The sequence below is a fragment of the Danio rerio genome, chromosome 8, assembly GCF_052040795.2.
Source record: "Danio rerio strain M-AB ecotype USA chromosome 8, GRCz13ab, whole genome shotgun sequence".
Classification (NCBI taxonomy): Eukaryota; Metazoa; Chordata; class Actinopteri; order Cypriniformes; family Danionidae; genus Danio; species Danio rerio.
Window position 1 is genome coordinate 48,659,045 of NC_141028.1, and position 22,564 is coordinate 48,681,608.

Genomic DNA, 22,564 nt, shown 5'->3' on the forward strand with positions numbered 1-22,564 from the left:
GTCAGAGTTTGTTTTGAGCATGCGTTGAAATAGCACAGTGCCCCGTGTACGTCCGTGTATTGCTATATAACCAGGAAAAAAAAATGTTCCACTCTCCTCTAGTTCATTATATGTAGACACAAGAACCTCCAACGCTGGAAGCTGTTTGATCTGAGAAAGCTGCTGTGAGTGTGTGTATATTTCCCCTCAGTAGTGTTGAAGTAGGGCACGCAGTACTGCAGCTGCCAGGTACCACGACGGAGACAACACAAGGGGAAATTACAGAAGAGGACAACGTTTTTTGTTTGTTTCTACCCGGAAAGGTAAGACATAACGATTCAATGTGTTTTATGACATGTAGGTACTCGTAAGTGTGAATTAATATGTCTCAGATCAGGCTAATAATCGGGAAAATGATGTAACATTAGTCGCATCCCATCACAAAACTACGGATTCCAGGTTTCAGGGATGCGATAGGAAATATCTGATTTGTTTTACATAAACATTGCCGTCAGACAAAGCCTTTATCAGACCACTTACAGATTTTCTTGATGATCTATGTATGTGTATAAGATGCTATCGAGGGATGGCGTTCAGTTCCATTGACCTGTATGGTGAGCTGGGCCATAGGCGATAAATCACTGGCTCCTTTAAAATAACCACGTGCTTTTCAGCCTGTCTGCTTTGATATGTATTTTCTCATCTTAAACTAACCAACAGTGACAGCTAGTTAAGCTCTCTCTCTCTTTCACAGGCTGCGCACATGCTTGATGCATTACATCAGTTGAGTTAACCGAAGTGTAATAACACACGACGACATTCAAAGTTCACGTTTAATTTAACTAAACAACACATTATTAATGCTTATTTTACGTTTTTTTGTGTGTATTCGGTTTTAAAAACTAGCCATTCTCATCTTAATTGGTTAAATAAGAAGATACTAGCTATAGTGTTCATATAAGAAGGTTAGTAATACTGTGATAAGGGGATAAAGGGGAAGCATGTGAGGAAGATGTGTAACTTAGCAGGTTCATATCGGGTAAAGTCTGACGACATCACAGGTTACTCATGTGATGTAACATTACATGTAAAGTCAGGTTAAATGCCATGAATGGATTTGGCAATTAATGCATGTCAGTGAGTTCAAAACTGTAAATGGTTTCTTTGAAACAGAATGGTAGGTGTGGATGTAGTCTGGTGGCTGCCAACTTCTTGTGCTTTCAAGCTAGACTCGTAACTAGGTTAACTGTCACTGTAATTACATGGTGTATTGTACATTGCATCAAATAGATGCCGTTCGAATGACCAATTAGTAAGTAGTTATTGTGTACTATGAATTTAGCCATGGGTCCTTGGGTTTTAATGGGTTTTTATGGAACAAAATCAATGCCAAAAGTCTTGAATTAAAAAGCTTGTTGAATATCACAAACTGAAAAAAATAATTCACCGTATTAACAAGTTCTTGCATTTTAATGACTTGAATTCCAGGGTTTGTATTTTTAGGTCCTGAAATTTAACATATCTGTTTATTTAAGCTGTGAATATTTCAACGAAAAATATTTCAAACACGTTTTCATACTTAAAAATTCAATAATTCATATTCAATTTTCAGATTTCACTTACAAAATATTCAATACCCTTTAAAAATACGATGTATAATATTCAAAAGGTCATTTTCAGTTCATTTTATTTCAGTTCTAATATTCGCTTCCATAAATTCAGTGGATCAAATTCGACTGATAAAATTCAACATTACATCCGGGAACTGCAGGAGAAGCAATAGATTGCAGATTGAAGATCGCCAGCTGCTCTAGCTTTCACCAGCAGGTGGAGATGGAATAATGTAAGATTTTTAACCCAGTAAACAGGCGAGAAAAAGGCTAATAAAGGCAAAAACGTAGCATTTAACATTAATATCAATGCCTTGGACATTATAAATAATAAAAAGTATGAGTAAATGAGGGTTTAGTCATTTATATTTGCCCTTATGTAACGGAAGCCAGCTGGTGATCGCGTAAAGCTCACCCCTCGGATCCAGGGACAGACGTTGTTCTGCAATCTTATCGGAGCTTGTCTCCCATGCCGGCTCGTTACCTGCTCGGACCGGTGCGGTTACTTGCACATAAACCGTCTTTTGATGAATATGATGTTACACATTGTCTATCTATTGACTCTTTCTTCCATAGACAAGACGCGAAGTATTATATTGACAGCTAAAGAATATAAACGTAAGAGAAACAGGAAAGGAAATATTATAATAATACAAAATAGATAAACATTGACAGGGCTAAGAACAATAACGAACAAAGATTTTCAAAACCAGAGAGATTTTATGAGAATGTCACAAAACAGTTTACTTGGAAATGTTAAACAGAGAGTTCAGGTATGATTTAAGGTTGGTTATGGACGGGGCGTCTGATTTAAAATAATTTAACATGCGAATGCATTAAAGGAGCGTCTTCAGTTATTCACACAGAACCGTCTAATATGGCATAACTATAAGGAGTAATGTTTGCGCTGTTTAAACGCAGCTATGTCAGGATTGGGATAGGTTATACATTTTCATTATTTAAATTATTATTATGATTGTTAATATTATTATTGTATGACATTTTTTTCTAGTTTTTGGGGTTCTGCCATGGTTAAACGTTTGCAAAATGTCTTAGTTTGTCCAGATTATTGTTTTATTGTTATGTAGCCTATAGGCGAGAAAAAGATAATAACGCAAAAGTGGCAATGTCGCAGCCAATGATAAGTAATAAAATGAGTCGCCTGTCGTTTGATAATAGTCAGTTATAACTGACTTTGTTTTTATTAAACGAGAAAACCTTTATTTATAACTTTTCAGCGACCGTTTGTATTTTATGATTAGCATGTTGATCTTTTTTTGCAGTTATTAAACATAAACTTATTTAAACTGGTTTAAACTTAATATAGTTGTCATTTGAGCTAGTTTCATAAGATTAATGTTTATAATGCGTGGTTTGACATGCGTGGTTGAGGGGTTCCTGCAAAGCAGCTCAATGTTCATCCTCATGGGGTATTACTGAGCTTTAATCGCCATCTACTGGAGAGAATGTATTTGCTCATTTATTCTATTAACTCTTTTCTGCAAGTGTGGTTTATGATTTCACAAAGTCAAACCATTATTTTTTTATTTTATATTTTGAGATGATCATATTTAAATAAACAATTGCTAGGGTAGCTAATAGTTTCTTTTTTCTTGTTTTTTAAAAAAATCAGTAGCCTATAAAATCATAATTTTTGCTTGACAAAGTTATTAGTTTAGGATTCTGGATGCATTTTTGCTGTGTTGGAAACTCATAAGCTCACACTAATCAATTATATTATCAGAAATTACAGATATAAGAAATCCATTAATATTCATCACTCTTTTTACAATTATACAAGCAATTTCGCGCCGACGTCAGCTCCACTTTCGGAAATGGTAAACAGCGAGGTGTTATTCATATAAGCCCAAGCATGACATATGTCATGATTAATATAATAATCGAAACACTCTTGTAGGCGATTCTTATGCTTAGCCAAATGTCATGACTTTCACTTTCATTTTACATTATTATGCACACGCCCAGATGTCATCTGAAACTTTGGAAGAATTCCTATCATATATTGGCAGCCAACCAGCATCTCTTAATCAGTTTGCTGTGAGGCGCTGGCTCTGACTGGCCACCGGAGCTCGCGGCCACTCGTTCGACTTTGTCGTGAGCAAGCCGCACAGCACATGCATAAAAACGTCAATCATTTCATTCATTCATCAATTCATTCATTTTCCTTCTGCTTCGTCTCTATTTTAGAGGAAAAGCAATAATCTGGACAAACTAAAGACATTTTGCAAACATTTAACCGTGGCAGAACCCCAAAAACTAGAAAAAAAAGAAGAGAAAGACGATAGCAAAGTGATAGCTAAAAAGGATAAATAGAAATATTAATTTAGAATCACAGATGACTTATTTAAGCACAATAGCCCAATACATGTCATAAAATAATAATAACAATCATAATTTAAATAATTAAATTATAACCTATCCCAATCCTGACATAGCTGCGTTTAAACAGCGCAAACATTACTCCTTATAGTTATGCCATATTAGACGGTTCTGTGTGAATAACTGAAGACGCTCCTTTAATGCATTCGCATGTTAAATTATTTTAAATCAGACGCCCCGTCCATAACCAACCTTAAATCATACCTGAACTCTCTGTTTAACATTTCCAAGTAAACTGTTTTGTGACATTCTCATAAAATCTCTCTGGTTTTGAAAATCTTTGTTCGTTATTGTTCTTAGCCCTGTCAATGTTTATCTATTTTGTATTATTATAATATTTCCTTTCCTGTTTCTCTTACGTTTATATTCTTTAGCTGTCAATATAATACTTCGCGTCTTGTCTATGGAAGAAAGAGTCAATAGATAGACAATGTGTAACATCATATTCATCAAAAGACGGTTTATGTGCAAGTAACCGCACCGGTCCGAGCAGGTAACGAGCCGGCATGGGAGACAAGCTCCGATAAGATTGCAGAACAACGTTTGTCCCTGGATCCGAGGGGTGAGCTTTACGCGATCACCAGCTGGCTTCCGTTACATAAGTGCAAATATAAATGACTAAACCCTCATTTACTCATACTTTTTATTATTTATAATGTCCAAGGCATTGATATTAAAATTGAATGCTACTTTTGTGCCTTTATTAGCCTTTTTCTCGCCTGTTTACTGGGTTAAAAATCTTACATTATTCCATCTCCACCTGCTGGTGAAAGCTAGAGCAGCTGGCGATCTTCAATCTGCAATCTATTGCTTCTCCTGCAGTTCCCGGATGTAATGTTGAATTTTATCAGTCGAATTTGATCCACTGAATTTATGGAAGCGAATATTAGAACTGAAATAAAATGAACTGAAAATGACCTTTTGAATATTATACATCGTATTTTTAAAGGGTATTGAATATTTTTTAAGTGAAATCTGAAAATTGAATATGAATTATTGAATTTTTAAGTATGAAAACGTGTTTGAAATATTTTTCGTTGAAATATTCACAGCTTATATAAACAGATATGTTAAATTTCAGGACCTAAAAATACAAACCCTGGAATTCAAGTCATTAAAATGCAAGAACTTGTTAATACGGTGAATTATTTTTTTCAGTTTGTGATATTCAACAAGCTTTTTAATTCAAGACTTTAGGCATTGATTTTGTTCCATAGGTTTTAGATGTTTTTTTCTGGTGGAAGTTAAACTCAATATTGATGATAAGTAGGAATGCCGCAATCATTTATTTTTTTTGCCCTTGAGTCCAAGTCACTTGATTTTGAGTATCTGCTTATACCGAAACTCGATCCGATACTTCTATAATACATAAAAAAAGAATAAAGGTAAAGCGATGAAACAGATCCAGAATGTTACATATTTTTTATTTAATTCATCTTATTTTAACATTCAATGACTCTGTGAGCATTCCTGTGAGGTAGCTTAAACAATCAAGTAACGAATAACCAATTCTTCACTTTTGGACAATATCCAAGCATTTATTACAAAAAACTAACATAAAAACAAATAGAACCTCAACTTAAAATACCTGACAGGCAATCCCAAGTTTACATATCTCACAGTTTGCTTTGGCAATGTTATCGTAATCTACTCTATAATACCTCCAGACTGCAGACATACCCAACAGTCTCTGCAACAAAGTCATGTCATGCCGCATACGTTGCTGTTTATGTGTAAAGTCAAGAAAGAGGTCTAACTCTGTGCCACCGCATAACTATAGATATAATACATACATATATATTTGAGTCCTGATTGGCAGGTAACTTCCAATTCCGATCGAGTCTGAAACCACGTGATCAGGCCCGATTTCTGATCACGTGATTGGATCTGGACATCCCTTATGATGAGCAACAAGAAACCACAAACATAATTGTTATGACAAAATAACAATTTAGGGTCATTCCTTGTCCATGTCGACTCGGCTACATGTCCTTTGCTCAAAATTTAAATGTTATTTCCAAAGAAGATGACCATTAAATGCATTGGATAAGTATTTATTAAGTAATACACTATTTTGTACAGCAGAGTCAAAATGACAGTTGTAGCTTAAGTAGAGCATACCCAACATCCTGGCGGTTTTTTTAATTTAATGGCTAATTTGTATGAATTCGTACATTCGTACAGTTTGCATATTGACAATGACGGTTGGGTTCAGGGGTGGGGTTGAGTGCCACGTCTCTTTTTATTTATTTATTTTTTTTAAATCGTACATTTTTGTTCAACTGAACTTGCATGAATTAGCCACAAACTGACAAAACAGAAAATACTTGTGTTCCTCATGAGATCAGCCTGGCATACCATGTCTGAATGTAAAACATAAATTAATTTTACAATTTTTTGTCAATTTGAAAATGTGTAGCAACTAGCAACAAACAATGTTGATGTCAGCGATTGGTTTTGCTTTAGTATTTGCTAATACTATCATGATTGCTCAATCAATATTCATCCACAGCATTTAATATGTTGGCTTTTATCACTATTTCTATTTTATCACCTGTCTTCAAAAATAGTTAAGAAAAACAAATTGAGCCTGAAAATTTCTGAAATTTGTTTGATTTGACATAGAGTAGCCTTTTGGTTATCAAGATTATCACAGTCAAATCTGGAAATGTATGGAAATCATAATGTCTAAAGCCTGGACATATGAATGAAATGTGTTACATTTAATAATAATAATAGTAATAATAATAATATAAAAAAACACTCTGGAAAACTGAGTGGTACACTGTAAAACCCAACAGTCAACTTTATCAAATGAAATCTTTGAGTAGTTAACTCAAATTTACTAAAAGTTAATTCTACTCATTTTAAAAGAGTTTTGAACTCAGCGTTGAAGGTAATGAGTTAATTAAACACCTCATCCCTTCAACTTAAATGTTGTAAGGTCACAGTACTCATATAGATTAGTTTTTGACTCAGTTGGTTTGTAGCAATCAGTTTCCTTAAATGGTTTGAGTTACTTTAACCTTTTTGGTTTGACAGTCTTGTCTATGTCCATATTTATTTTGTTAATTTGTATTATATAAAGCTGAAATTGCTATTCATAAACATTAATTTCAAGTCTTCTCGTTGACATTTTCTCCTAGATTCCAGTAATCACAGTATTTCCCCATTGTATTTAATGAGTAAACAATTTGATCATAGTCGCTGAAGATGAAGCTTGTTTCTGAGAGCATAACTGATTCTACTAGTTTTCCAGCAGTCTTTTAACAGAATGTACTCAGAAAGACTTCCAAGTCTGCGTAAACAGTTTAGATGAAGGAATATAGTTGAGAGGAATCCAAACTGGATTGTGGCAGCTGTATTTTACAGGCTGACGTCTGTTAAGCAACAGTGAGGACTGTATTGAGTGCACCGCTTTGCTTAAATCTGTTGTGCTTGGTTTGGATTTTCCTTAATATCGTACAAGAAGTCTCTGTAGTAGTCATGAATCCTTATTGTAATTTTTATTTATTTTTTGCATTTTCTCATGTGTTATATTGGAGATGGAGTTCAGAAAAAAACACTGATGTTAATTTACTTAAAGTTAGTTCACCCAAACTGAAAAGTTTGTCATCATTTACTCACCAATTATTAGTTTCAATTAGGGACCGAACGACTGAACAATTTTTGGAAGTCGACTCTTATGTTATTAATGAGCCACTGTTTTGCATTATAAAAGGTCACTTCTCCAGTAAAAAAATAATAAAAATGCTTCTCCAGTAGGAAATTTAATATGACAGAAATGTGGATGATGTGTGGATGATTGAAAGGGCTCATAACTAAGCAACATAACAATCTGTTAACGAGGAAGTTGTATGTCCCAAAGCTTGCATACTCTTCTGTTACACACTCAAAAGTATACACTTTTCCATCAGAAAAAAGTACATACTTTCAGGGCATAGTATAAGTATGTGAATTGGGACAAAGCAAAGAAGTTTTCCGCACTTTCATGGCTGCACGCTTGACTGTTTCACGGTTCATTCACAAAACATGTCAGTGGCAACGTGTTGCAGAGTACAACAGCCAATCACATTACTTTTTCACTGTTGCGTAAAAGCAATTAGCTATCGTCTGCTCGAGGGTATTTGCATGGCGTGATTTAACTGGCCGACAACCGTTTGATGATCTAAACTTCACTTCAAGTTCATGTTATTCATTGACGCTGACATAAAAAGACCCATTTAAATTAATTTCAATAATGCGAGGGCAGTTTCATTCTGTGCACTTACATTCGTGTGTAAGGCTGCCATGTAGTTTAGGTCAAAAACCACATGATCTGTTTTGCACTACTAGTCTACGTCAATCAAAAAGCGTCATGGCAGTCTGCGCAACCCCTAGTTTCAAACCCGTTTGTATCTGTTTATCACAAAAGAAAATATTTTGAAGAATGTTTGGAATTGGTAAACGTTGGCTTCCATATATGGTTTTAAACTTAATTCAAAATACTTTACCAAAATAAAATTTGGGACGTTTTGATCCACTTGAGGGTGAAAAAATTGTGAGAAAAGTTTCATTAATTTATCCCTTTAAACTTGCATTAAGTAGTGTTTCTCCTTCCTGAAACTGCTTCTTGATGGTTATTCCTAAAATGCAAGTCTAAAAGTACAAACACCTTGGATGGTGAATCGTCTTTTCAGCTAAAAGTTTTTTTTTTTTTCAATGTTCTTCTGAAGTAAATTCACCTGCTTTTTGGATGATATGAGGGTGATTAACCTAACACTTTTAGTTTATTTAAAAAAAAAAAACTACAAGATTGTTTTTCAGGGTGAACTGTCTGTTCAACTTTTTTTATATATATTTTTAATTAAAGCTTTTGTTTTTCAGTTGCTTTTTTCTCTTAGTCTGAATCAGCATTGGTCAGCAGAAGTCACTGCTTGCTTGTTAATTCAAACATGCCGGGTTAATTTTTTTTTAATTGCAGAAATCCCCAATTAGCTGTATTGATTTCACAGAGCTTAATTTAGTGAGAAGAAGCTTGTAATGAAATGGTCGAGCTGAGAGAGCATCTTGACATGGCAGCGGGCTGACAGACACTAAACATTATGTAAAACACCATTGAAAAAAGTAGGAGTATTTGGGTCTTTCTTCCTCTTTTTGATTTGTTCTGTTTCTCAGTCATCTGATCACTCACCAAGTGGAATTTAGGCCGTTGAGGATAAAAAAAAGTCATCACTCACACTCTCTGTCGCACTATTTCAGGCCCGTTCTTACCAATTCTGAATCTCTGTTCTCTTTTTTTGTGTGTGTGTGTTTGATATAAATTAGAGTCTCGGTAGTTGGAGTTTTGATAGTTAATGTTAATGATTTATGTTTTATTTTTATATATGTTTTACTTGCACTAAAATGGCTGAGAATTTTATTTATTATTCTTTAAAAAACTGCTTAAAACTGTAAAAATGCTACAATAAACCAGCTATTTTTATAACCAAAAAACAAACTAACAATTTTTGTCATTTTATACTATGTCATTATTCCAGGTACAGTTAGGGCTGTTATTTATTTATTTATTTATTTATTTATAATTAAATAATATTTATTTATTTATCATGGATTATGCATTATGTTTATTGGGTTATTCAATACAGTCTAAGGTCAAAATTGTGGCAAAGTAAAATTACAAAAACCATTTAATAATAAAACTTCATGTTAATATTATTTAATTAATAATTTAAATTTTGTTTTTCAAAAAAATTACCTGCTAAAATGAAAATAATAAAATAAATTAACCTAAAATAATATTATCAACATATGTTATGCTTTTTGCTTGAGAGATTTTTAAGGAATTTCTATTATAAAAATTGTAAAAAAAAAAAAACTTACCATTTGAATATATTAATTGTGTTTTGATCAATGCTCAGTGGTTTACATATTATTTGGTATAATCAGATCTTACAATTCCCTAAGAAATTTTCAATTCTATAACAACTTTATTTGTTAAAATAAAAATATAATAATATAGAAAAAACATTACATGAATATTATGTCATAATGTCAAATAGGAATCCAATGATTAACCGATTTCACTACCATGCTTTAATTCATCATGGCAAATTAATAGTAAAGACTTCTTAACACTGTGTTTCTACACGAAACAGAACTGCTGCAACTAAACAAAGTTACGCCAACTGTGCACTAGATTGAAGTTCCAAGCTTGTACATCTTGGCTAATATGCACTCACGCACGCACACATGATTAACTATGGCTGGCTTTGGCTATTAACTAAGGGCTGTTATTGTGTCTTTTGCAAGTCGCAAGTTTGTTATTTCCAATGGAGAATATTGCACATATTGGAACCTTTCCAGGCACACCTAGTTAAAAGAATGCTGCGAGTGCACCGCAAGTCATGTGACAAGAACTGGACCAATCAGCTTCATACTTTTTGAAATATACACATTTCTAATCCAAAGAGAAAACGAATACAAAATTGAAAATACCAAACAGTTTTGTAGTACAGTTGATCAATAGTGCCTTTCAGAACGTATTGTACATTTGTTCTCTTTAATAGGGAAATACTTAGCTAATATGTTGCTAAGATTTACAGTAGATAAAAAGTTCTTTTTTTATTTATTTATTTTTTTTTATACTTATTGTTCTGTCATTTTATTTTCAGTGTAAAATTATTACTTCTGTTTAAATTCCCAAAAAATTGATTATTTGTAAGTCTAAAGAGAAAAATGGAATATAATTTGTTTGCGCTGTATAATTTGGTTTGTGAGCAGCAGTAAATAACAAACAAGTTTTCTAAACTAACAGTGTTTTGAAATTAATCAATGCATAATAATCGTGATAACCGTGAAACCGTGTTTATTCTTGACTATAATTGTACAACCGTAATCTATAATCGTTACATCCCTAATGTTCAATACTTTCCATGAATTTTTATGCTAAAGTTATTTAACTATTTTATACTTTTGTAAGTAAATGCCTAATAATGTGCAAAGCACTTTTTAGTGACTCACGTTCATTTTCATGTGCAGTCGACCTTATTAAAAAAAAAAAAAAAAAAAAAAAGCAGGCAAACAGGGTCACATGTACTTGACCGCATGGTTTTATGAATTTGGCTGACAGTGTCCTTGATGGTGCTGCTTTTTTTTTTGGTCACACAATGTTCAGACAGTGGTTTCTACAAATGTTTCATGAGTCTGTGGATATATAACTTATTTACTCTGTCTGATTGAGTAAATTTTAGGGCTATATATATATATATATATATATATATATATATATATATATATATATATATATATATATATATATATATATATATTGTGCGAGATGAATCTAATTTCACCTGAATTTGAATAGCTCTATTTGAAAAGATTTCAATAACTCAGTTCAACTGTGGTGATCTGCAAACAATATAATAAATTGCAATCATAAAAATATGACAGGGCAAAAAAAAGTTATATGAACAATGCTTTATGGTTTTTCTGTAGAGGCTAATAGTATTGAAATACAAACATTTAACAATCAAACAATATAACATGCTCATCGTTACATAAGTAATTTCATACACTAATATAAAAGTCATATCTTTAAAATTTTAATCTTTAATAAATCTATTTCAGCTTGATTAATTCAGCGATGTGAATATTGCGGAGACACGCATTGCGATATCAATGCTCAATCGATACATTGTTCTGCTCTAGTTGATATAATTACATTTAAAGTGTTAACCGTTTGAAGATTATGTTTTTAAAGATCTTTCCTTCACTTTGTCATGTTTAAAGCACCGTATTCAGTTTGTTGGGGTTACTGAACACAATTTAAGGTGAAACACTGCAGGCAGACACCATTTTTTTCAAGCACATGTCGATTTTAGGCTTGTTGAATTTTCATAAACATTTTTTCTCAGTCTAATGTAAATGTCTTTTAACTTACTATATTAATTTGTGCCATTTGATTTAAAGTTTAGTTTTAAAAGCTGTTTTTATTTTGTCTTGCTTTGGGGCTCACTTTTACAGAAGGATGTGCTCATACAAAATTTAACTGATTTATATAGATTTTATTCTACAATATAAGTGAAATTTATTTGCTGACCTGTGGAGAAATAAACACAAATCAAAGTCATAAAAGTTATACAAAACAATGTTGAACTTAACTTCAACCAGTGTTCAGATTTTTTTTTTTTTTGCCTCATTTGCCTTCTTTCCAAACTTGTAATTGATGTTTTTCTTTTTTTTTTTTAAAGAAAAACTCTTATTTTTGGAAATGGGCTCATTTTGCAAGTATTTTTTTTTTTTTTTTAATCCATTCAGTTTTTCTCCGGGTCTGGCATGAGCACTTTTAGCTAAGCTTAGCTTGAATCAGTGGTTCCCAATGTTTTTTTGACTGAGACCCCCTTTCCCCCTCCCAAATTTAATGATATTATCGCTCATATAAGTTTGCTGTGAGGATGACACAAAATGTTGTTTTCAAACAAACGATATGTTTATTACGATATTTAGATATGTTTATACACAAATAATAGCCTAATGTAAAAGATAAAAGCAAAGCATCAGTAGTGCATTTGTATTGGGTACACCTTGCAGCATTGGAGATGAGTCATCTGCAAATGTCTTATTAATTTGGATGGCCTCATGCATTCATTAGCAAGAACTTTTGTATTTTTTTTAATACACTGTGACTGGGTCAGGGACACTTTGCTTCGAGAAAATAGAATAAAACCATAGTTCTTGTAATATTGATATTTCCTGCATTTTGTGTTTCCAGTAGTGTTGCGAGCCGAAATGTTTGCAGCTTCCTTACCTGGGTCCAGTATGCTTGGGTAAATACTATTAGCTGCTGAAGGCAAATCATTGTGGAAGAATTTCAAAAAAAGAAGGAAAAATATGACGTGAACATGTGACGTGGGTCCTAACACCCCAGTATAGTGAAGGGGACTCTATACTGCTCAGTGTGTGCTGTCTTTCAGATGAGATGTTAAAACGATGTCCTGACTCTCTGTGGTCATTAATAAAAATCCCAGGATCATCCTCATCATCATTTTCATCCGCTTATCCGGGGCTGGGTCGCAGGGTCAGCAGTCTTTGGAGAGAACTCCAGACACTTCCCTCTTCCCAGACGCTTCCTCCAGTTCCTCCGGGGGATCCCGAGGCATTCCTAGACCAGCTGAGAGACTTCTCTCGATGTGGAGGAGCAGTGGCTCTACTCCGAGCTCCTCCCAGGTGACAGAGTTCCTCAATCTGTCTATAGGGGTGCGCCCTGCCACCCTGCGAAGGAAACTCATTTCAGCCGCTTGTATCCTAGATCTTGTCTTTTTAGTCATGACCCAAAGCTTATGACCATAGGTGAGAGTAGAAACATAGATTGACCGGTAAATCGAGAGCTTTGCCTTTCGGCTCAGCTTCTTCTTTACCACAACGCATCGATACATCGACTGCATTACTGCTGCTGCACCAATACGCCTGTCAATCTCACGCTACATCCTTCCCTCACTCATAAACAAAACCCCAAGATTCTTGAACTCCTTCACCTGGGGTAAGGACTTTCCTCCAACTTGGAGATGGCAACCCACCTTTTCCCGAGGTGCTGATTCTCATCCCTGCCGCGTTACACTCGGCAGCAAACCACCCCAGTGTATGGTGAAGGTCCATGTTCCCTGGCCAAATTTGCTCTCTGGCCTCTGTCCATCATGGCCTCCTCGCTACATCACACTTCATCACTCTGTCTCCTCCACCAATCAGCTGGTGTGTGGTGTGTGGCTGCCTTCGCATCATCCAGATGGATGCTGCACACTGGTGGTCGATGAGGAGATTCTCCGAAGTGTGTTAAAGCACTTTAAGTGTCCAGAAAAGCGCTATATAAATGCAAGATATTATTATTTATTATTATTATTATTAACTAGACAGCAGCAAGGCATAATATCATTGCGTCTGCTGCAGCCAAGGTATGGCAACAAAGTATTTTGATTATTAAGCCAGAATGTATAGTTCTCAGCCATATCAACCTAGAAGATAACAACCTTCATTGACAATCAGTCTTGATACACAAGGCAATTACACTAGAATCATGCTATAAATAGGAAAATATGAGATGCTAATGGTTTCATCTGATTCAATAATTTATGGCCACCTAAGCTAAAAGTGCTTGCGCTGGTTCATAGATTGGCTAAATGAATTTAACAAAGGGTAAAACTCTTGTGGAGCTGTTAAATGAATCTATTTCCAAAAAAAATTGTTTAGTGTTACGTTAAAGTAATCAAATCAACTGGGGAAGCATGTTGACTATATATTTTTAATTCACCTGCAGTGTCTTAAATTAATTGTACCACTTCTCTTAAGAGCTTTCATTTGATTCACACCTCTATAAATGACTCCTGCTGTGCTGCAGTAAATGTCCTCTTGATTTCTTAGCCAGTTTATTTTAAGTCCTTCACTGTGTATCTGTCAGATCTCTTCAAATGCCAAATCCATGGCAAAGTCTTTTATGTTTAACTGACATGCATAAGAGAGACCCGTGCTTTTATATTCGTTTCTGCAGGAATTCGTTGTTCCTTGATAGCGACTCAAAGGTTTGTCTTGAACCCCTGTGGAGGTATAAATCAGCTCTCTAGGAGTCCGGGGGCCAGGTTCAGATGTCAGGTTCTTACTGTGATGTGGTATTATAGCTAATCTTAGTTTACCACTGAGAAGACTAATTAAACAGCATTTTTGTTTGAATTTACTGTTGAGGAGGAATGTGTTGTCATGGGCGTGGATTAGGTCGAACTTTTTCATGACTGAAACCAAGTAGTTTAAGTCATCAAGAATTTAGAGTTTTCAGTCATGTGACCCTATGCAGGGCAAACAACACTGGCTGGAATGGCAGCTACACTTGGATCTCAATAGAAACGCCACACAAACCCATCATTTACATCTGTTTCATGCTACAAATATTTGGATCACATATCAACAGAACAAAACATATGATCACAAACTAAAATATGGGCACTTACGATCCATATACTGGTGTTTGCCTAGATTAATATTTGCTGTTAGGGAAAACATATTCGTTCACTTTTGCTCTTTATACTTAGCATTTCAATTTATACTTTACATGCTGACAGTTAGAAAGTTGGGTACCAATAGGTATGGGACAATAACTGTTTTCAAGGTATACTACGCTTTGGAAAAGTCAAGGTTTTAAAACTTCTAAAATTTACTGCTTCTACGGTATATGTACAATTTTTTTATGTTTTTTAGAACAACGGTATCTTCAGCAGAAAAGATATTTAAAGATGCCATTTTAAATAGTAAAGATATCTATGTTTTAGGAATTAATGAAGACAGCAGAAGTGAATTATTCATTTTAATTATTAATCCAGATATGTTTTCTGTTACAAAATATTATAAATATTTCTCTAAAGAAACTCTAGTGTGTTCAAAGGGGAATTTTTTTTTTTTGTTATGATTACCCAGACACTTAAAAAAAATATATTTTTGAGTCAATGACTCCAACATTTGAGACAAATCCATACATTTTTCCTTTCTAATTGCATTAAAAATGAAGGAAACCACATGCACGTATATGTATGTATGTATGTATGTATGTATGTATGTATGTATATGTATATATGTAGTGTGTGTCTATATATGAGCCATATCACAGGAGTAGCAGTGTGCTATGGCTGTATATCAGCACTGTTGGGAGGCGTGCGTTGACACAAGGCTTATTTACAGCCATAGCACACTGGAAAATAAAAAGGAAAATCAAACACTGAGAGTCTAAAACCCTTTTGTATTAGGAACTACTTTTTTTCCGCCATTTATTCACATCTGTAGTTGATGTCAGAACAGCAGGAGCCATTACTAATTCACCAACGTCAATTTAAAGCTAGTGTTTGAATGATTCTCTAGCGTAATGTGAAGCGGCGCTTCTGGTGTGTGACCCCCTTAAGAAGATGACAAAACAGTACATTTTGCTCACATTTTAAGATTATAAGACTGAACGTGACATGAAAGCCATCCGTCTACAGAGATTTCTCACAAGACTGCTGTTGTGTTTGCGTTAAGGAGGGAAAAGGCTAAATCCAGCTTCTTATTCGCAGCTTCTTATTGACTTTATCCGGTCCACCTTAACAACCACAAGGCTTCCGTTTTTCAGCTTTTTATTTACGCTCAAGAGAACACACTGAGCAAGGGCTTATTATACGGTTCTGGCTCTATCTTTTGGATAGACAACGTCAACCATGTTTGGTTGCCGACGAGCTCTCAGAAATTGTAAATATTGTAAAATAGCCACTATTCTTACAAATAAACTGCATAGTTGCAATCTAAACAATTACATTCTCGACAAAAAAAGCCTCAAAAGTGTATTTTGTTGTCTAACAACAGTAATATTTATGAAACTGTAGTGTCTGCTTGTTGCTGGCCGTATATGGGTGTAGTAATACACAGGGTAAAGAGGCTGTACGGATGCTGATATTACTTAAATATATCACGCTACCAGCCAATCAGATTCGAAATGAGACAGAACTGTTGTGTATATATACATACAAACACACACATGTATGTATGTATATATATATATATATATATATATATATATATATATATATATATATATATATATATATATATATATATATATATATATATATATATATATATATATATATATATATACCCCCAACCTGGAGGACCAGGACATACAGTACACGCATACACTATGGACAATTAACTTACCCAGTTCACCCTTAGTGCATGCCTTTGAACTTTAAGAAGAAACCGGAGCACCCAGAGAAAACCCATTGTGAAAGCAGGGAGAACATGCAATCTTACATAGAAATGTCAATTCACACAGCTGGCGCTCGAACTAGCGACCTTCTTGCTGTCAGGCGACAGGGCAACCCATTGCGCCACCGTGCTGCCCCAAAACTAAAACATACCATTTATATATTTTATTTTATATGAATATTGAATTAAGATGCTGCCATTACAAATTGCGAAATTACGTAATGTGAAATAGTGCACACAAATCATTTGCAAACATTTGCAATTGTTAAAAATAAATAAACAAAGTTGGTTTTGAAACCCTTTTATTATCCTCTTGTAGAGACTCTAGTTTGCAAGCCTTAAACTCACATTATTCAGCATGGTTTTTTGCTAAACATTAAAAAGGAAGTTTTGAACATAAATGCTGAGACTGAGGTTTTATAAGGAATGTTTGTGAAATATAATGAGTTTTATTACAGTCACGAGTGATAAGTTCCTCTCAATAAAGGACAGGTTTCACTTCCAGTCACATTGTATGGTTGACATTTGGAGATAGAGAAAGACAAAAACATCAACATTACTGTCAAACTTATCTCAAAAACACTCTTTGGTGATTTTTTTTTTCTTCTGACTTTTATACGAGTATATATATATATATATATATATATATATATATATTAGGGGTGTAATGGTTCACAAAAATCACGGTTCGGTTCGACATGATACAGTGGTGTCACAGTTCAATACGTTTTCGATACAGCAAAAAAAGCCAGAGGATGTCTCTGATTTAATTTATTAATGTATTAAAACTAACATCATAAAAGTATAATCCTGTTTTTTTATTTTTTTATTTTATTTTACTTTTAACAGTGATAGAGCTATACTTCCAGGGTTTTCTGCTTAGCCGCAAATAAAACAAATCCTTCTTTATACTCAAAAAGCTTCCTATAAAAAATAAATATAATATTGTGGCAATAAACAAAAATAAATAAATAAAAGAACAATTTAGTTTGTAAATGGAACTCCGTTTCAGTCAATTTTTAAGTATTTTTTTTTATTTTCAGAAAGATGAGTGTCCACCTTTTCCTCAGACAGCACATATCTGCTTGATTTGACTGTCACCTGCCATTTCAGTGGATCTGAAAGCAGGAATTATCTGACTGAAATAGGATTATGAAGGAATAATGTAACAGGGCTCTATTACATTTAACATTTTCTTAAAACCTGACATTTTCACTACCGATTAAGATCTCTCAAATGTTTTTTTTTTTTTCCACCACTCTCTTGGTAGTGGTGATTGTGCGGTACGTATCTGAAGAGCGGTGGGGGCGAGTTGTGCCCAACGTACCTGAAGAGCTGGGAGGGATGCGGTGGAGAGGGGTGTGCGACGAATTTAAGGACCAGGGGGAGACACGCGATGTCCAGAAGATTATCATTCGTTTGCAGGTATCCAGGAGTCTCCCGAAGCTTCCGGGAGACTTTGGATGTCTGGGATTACATTAACGTTACTAGACATTTTGCGAGCTAGTGTAGCGCGTGCCCGGAGTAGTGTTTGGAGGTTGGCTCTTTTGTTTCGGATGTCCAGGGTTGCTGGGGCAATGGGGATGGTGCCAGCACGAGCAGCCAGGCTAACACATAAGCTAGCAAGATTGCTAATGAGTGCATGCATTAATAAAGTGATATTCTAAATTCAGAAGCGATGGTCTACTGTTTAACATGACAGCGGGGAAGGCAGCATATTGTCTGCCACATCATTTGGGATGCCATGTTGAGCGTTGTTGCACTGCAAACATTATATTTTGTACTTATTCCCTTTTATCTTTTTAGATGTTAGTCTGAATTGAATAGTTCGGTTTGTAATGCGTACCGAACCGAAAGTCTCGTACTGAATGGTTCAATACGAATATATGTGTATGCTTAATATCTATCACACTTTCCACAATAATGCACAAGAAAATGCAACCCCGGTTTCATCACTTACTGAGCAAATTTGTAAGGAAAAATCCCCCAAAAAAGTGTTAGAACGCTCATCAACCGTAAACGGACATTAGCTTGATGGAATGTATTATTTTCATTCAACAGCAAAAGTCTGTGGAAAGTAGGGTAGTGCTTTAATCTGCTTTAGTGCCTTGAAGCTGAAGAGCTTGTTGTTTTAGTCTTTCTCCAGTAATATTTTTTTCCTAGAGTTTATCTCTAGGGTTTAAGGTATCCAACATTAACACCTCGAGCAAATATGTTTTTTGGCTGGAGCTTTTCCAACCTTAAGCTCTTGCCAGATCTATGAGTGTTTACTTCCCCCATTTTCATGATGTTGGCATACGAGTTTGAGATTTTGGGTTACTACAATGGTAACTGTGATGTTTAATAGGCATTCTAAAGGTGCGGTCAAATTTACCGTTAAACTGTTCTTACAGGTTTACACGCACACCTATAATGCTAACTCATAAACATCAGTTTCACGAAAATAACTTGTTGTCCCGGTTTACATGGTAAGCAATATCTGCCAATCCAAACTTACATTTTAGTTTTTTAATGTTTGTTGTCAGGTTATTGTAGAAGAGTATGACAAGAGTCAGTCTGGACACTTGCTCATTTTATCTCCATTATTGTTTTTTTTTTTTGTATTTTTTTTTTAAATAATTGTTGGAGAGCAAAATAAAAATCGAAATGTAATTGTGATAGGGCACAGCCCTACTTTTAAATCAATGTAAGGGGCAAAAATCTATGATGATCGCTTTGTGCTTAAGCTTCCTAACTTTATTTCTCTATAAAAAAAATAATAATCATAAAAAATGGCTCCTTCACATGAATTTATGTATTGATAGAATATTAATGTACATGCAAACTCACTCATTCATGAAAGAATTTATGCAATATGCAGTTACAAATGAGGGCAGTACACAATAATAATAAATTGATTGTCGGTAGCTGTTTCTCTCCAAAAATGCTAATTAAATTTATGCGCAAAAAACTGGAATATCGCATAAAAGACGTGCAAATTAAGCAGCGATTCCATTCAATGAGTCAAAGAGAATAAAATTCCCGATTAACTGGTGCCAAATATCAGCAGTAAAAACGGAATTTGCTGTGGCTGGAGAAGCGGTGTGAATCTTTTCTTTATTTAATACATGATTTGCGCCTTAGAAGACAATGCTGACAGGTAATGATCGTGTGGTGGTGTTTGAAGGTGTCTGACATTTCCATCATCCGTTTTTTATACGCATTCTCAAAATTGATGCGAATTTTGTCGTTTCCATCAACTGTTTTTTATGCACATTTTTTAAATTAATGCGCATCTTGGCGTTTCCATCCGTTTTTATTTGCATTTTCAAAATTGATCCAAATTTTGTCCTTTCCATCAACCGTTTTTTAAGCACATTTTTAAAATTGATGCGCATCTTGGCATTTCCATCAACCGTTTTTTTATGCTCATTTTCAAAATTGATGTGCATCTTGGCGTTTCCATCATCTTTTTTATATGCATTTTTAAAATTGATGTGATTATTAATATTATTTTTTTATTTTTTTTTTTATTTTTTTTTTGGTAGCGCACCAATTTTGCGCAATCAGGAATGTTTTTTTTATGCTCATTTTAAAAATTAATGCGCATCTTGGCGTTTCCATCAACCATTTTGTTATGCACATTTTCAAAATTGATGCGCATTTTGCCGTTTCCATCAACCACTTTATGCGTATATCCAAAATGTGCATAAAAGTACGTGGATGGAAACAGCTACTCTTTCAAGCAATTATTTCAAAATACGAAATACATATATCATTGGCTGATTTGTTTATTCATTTAGAAAATGAGCTCTGCAGTTTCGCTCTGAGAAGCACACATTTTCCTCCAACTTTGTTTAGAACAATCATTTACTTGGTGGAAAAAACTGAATCTGAAAAACCCATACAGAGCTTCTGCAGGGAAAGTGCTTATTTCAGTTTGCCCTAGGCATGAGTCTTGCTTTATATTAAGGGTTAAAAAATAACAAAAAAATAAGATCTCGTTAGAATCATAGTCTGTAAAAGATACGGATGTAGTATTCGTGACATCACCCATAGGTTTTTGAAGAATGCAAAAGAAACTACAAGTAGGCGTGGTCAACCGTCTGCATTTTGTTTGCGCGTCAGTGCACCGACCAGGGGATATCAAACAAGGGCAAAGAGGCAGAGCAAGAGTTGAGCTACTGATGTCTGCTATCATTTTGCTTAGACAGGCTTTCCTTTGGGAGGAACGCTTCATACTTCATTACCTGCGACTCGTTTGTGTTCTGACTACATGTGCTTGGTTGTACACTATATCAATAACGTTTTCAGACTTTTAAAAACACAGTTGTAGTTCATTGAGCTACTAAACATTGTTCTTATGACTTTTTAATTTTTTTATTTTTTTTACAGGAGTAAAACTTAAATAACTCCCAAAAAGCTATAAATATAGTCTGTGTTAGTAAATGGCTATTTATAAAATCCAGGCATAACAGTGTATGACAACATTTCAGAATACTGTTCTAGAGCCTAAAGCTGATTAATCTGGCAGATTCTGGACAGATTGTACATATTGTACAGATTGTACATTTATAGAGAGGGTATAAGTATATAATTTCACTCACCTGGGAAATGGAGACCACGTGAATGGTTTGTGAGCACAATTAGGTGTGCATAGCATGCCATATTATCTGATTATTAAGAAATAATTCCAAAAAGCAAGTGACTGTGTAAAGCCACATAAAACAAAACAAAAATACGATGTGTATCCCGAGTTCAGCAGCTAATCAGCTGGAATCAGCTAAGGTGAAGTGACGGTGACCAGCGAGACCTAGCTGTCACTCAAGTGTCCACGCCCTTAATTATGTAGACTTACTGTAACTTGATATAAATGAAACAAACGAGTTATAAAATAAATTCACCCCCCTGGCAGTTGTCATGAAGGGTAATTTTAGCTATATGAACCAAAATCGTTGTTTGTACCAGGCTGTAACCACCTTTTTTTCTGCTGTAAAGTTGGCCATTTTACAGGGGGTGTCAATAGAAATTTGCTCTATTATGTAGCCAGGACTAGCGGAATTTCGCTGAATTGCAGTTTCAGTTACTTCTGTGTTTGCTTGATGAGGGAGAGCGGGAGGTTGCCGCGTGGTTAGCATGTGTGTTTTTTTTTTAGTAGTTATCCTGTCTGATGCACTGACACACACATGCTGCTGACAGTTTAATGTGTTTGAGATGTGCTGTTTTCCTCAGTGTGTAACTTGCATTCACTTACATACACTGGTATACTCTCAATCTATAAATGTTAAAAAAGTGAATTTTACAAATGCTTCCATTTTGCTTCGCATAAGTCTTCTACGTTTGGTAGAGCTACATTTTTAAAATCTCTGAATTGACGCAGAATCAGTTTTTCGGGCAATTTTTTGCTACACCTCTAATATTTAGGATTTGAAAACCAAAAAGCAAGTGAATTTTATTATGCGCTCATCTAAATTTGTTATTTTTACATTGTTACAATGTCACATGATTTTTAAGTTTAACACTGGGCTAAATGTAAAAAAAATACTATTAATAAATAATGTGTAAATTAAAGAACTTATTCAAATATGCAACACAATTCAGTCAAAGTTTCATTTTTATTTATATATTTATTTATTTTTGTATTTTTTATTTATTTATTTATTATTATTATTTTTTTTTTTTACCATATATCACCCAGCCCTCAAATCTGCTTAAACAAACTGTGTATAGCAGCAGAATCTTTGGACTGATCTGTCCTGCTGTGTTTTGGACCGTCCAGTGATGATCACATTACGAAGACACACACTATACCTGAAGGGTCATCATGACTAACAGCA

General features: G+C 34.5%; 1 protein-coding gene across 2 annotated transcripts in view; it reads left to right on the forward strand.

Moving 5' to 3' along the window:
- slc23a2 (solute carrier family 23 member 2) overlaps nucleotides 1-22,564 on the forward strand; it is a 71,424-nt gene continuing 48,860 nt past the window's right edge. For both annotated transcript variants that reach the window (XM_087265251.1, XM_087265252.1), the window contains exon 1: nucleotides 1-302. The gene's annotated coding sequence lies outside the window, so the exon portion shown is untranslated. The remainder of the gene's footprint in view (nucleotides 303-22,564) is intronic.